The sequence below is a fragment of the Mandrillus leucophaeus genome, unplaced genomic scaffold (genome assembly GCF_000951045.1).
Source record: "Mandrillus leucophaeus isolate KB7577 unplaced genomic scaffold, Mleu.le_1.0 Scaffold48, whole genome shotgun sequence".
NCBI classification, from domain to species: domain Eukaryota; kingdom Metazoa; phylum Chordata; class Mammalia; order Primates; family Cercopithecidae; genus Mandrillus; species Mandrillus leucophaeus.
The window spans coordinates 4332211-4333207 of NW_012105142.1; positions in this window are offsets into that span (position 1 = coordinate 4332211).

Below are 997 nucleotides of genomic sequence, written 5' to 3' on the forward strand. Positions count from 1 at the left end.
CTCCTGGCCTCGGGTGATCCGCCCGTCTCGGCCTCCAAAATTGGTGGGATTACAGGCATGAGTCACCGTGCCCGGCCTATCTGATGGTTTTAAAAATCGGAATTTCCCTGCACAGGATCTCTTTATGTACCTGCTGCCATCCAGTAAGATGTGACTTGCTCTTCTTTGTTTTGCCCCATGATGGTTTTGCCCCATGATTGTCCCTAGCCATGTGAAACTGTAAGTGCATTAAACCTCTTTCTTTTGTAAATTGCCCAGTCTCAGGTGTGTCTTTATTAACAGCGTGAAAGTGGACTTGATACAGGAGGTAAGGGGGTTCAGATACAGCCATGAGGGTGGGGCCTTCATCCTGGGATTAGTGTCCTAGACGGCTCTGTTGCTCTCTCCTCCATGTGATGACTCAGCAAGAAGGTGGCCATCTGTAAGCCAGGAAGAGAGCCCTCCCCAGAACCCAACCATGCTGGCTCCCAGATCTTGGACTTCCAGCCTCCTGAACTGTGAGAAAATAAATTTAAGCTGCCCAGTCTATGACATTTTGTCATGGCAGCCCAAGCTGACAGGTTGGGAGTTGGGAGAGTTGAGGGCTTACTGGTGGCTTCCCTAATCTGTGCTCTCTAACCAGACCTAAGGCAGGAGCATTTTCCCCTCCCTTGAGATGTCAAATAGACCTGGTGTGTGGGTGAAGACCACCTACCTGAGTGACCCCAAGCCTCACCAGCGAGAGGGTCACCTACTGCAGCCACTGGGCACCAGCCTTGTCCTGCCCCAGGAACAGACAGCCCTACTGTGGAGGCCTTGGATGATGGCATCCCCAGGTCCCTATCCCCTCTCCCTCCAACTGCCTGGCCAGATATGGCTGAAGAAAAACACCTGACCACATTGACTGCTCTCACTTTTTTTTTTTTTTTTTTTGAGACAGCGTCTCGCTCTGTCACCCAGGCTGGATTTCAGTGGAGTGATCTCAGCTCACTGTAACCTCCACCTCCCAGGTTCAAGC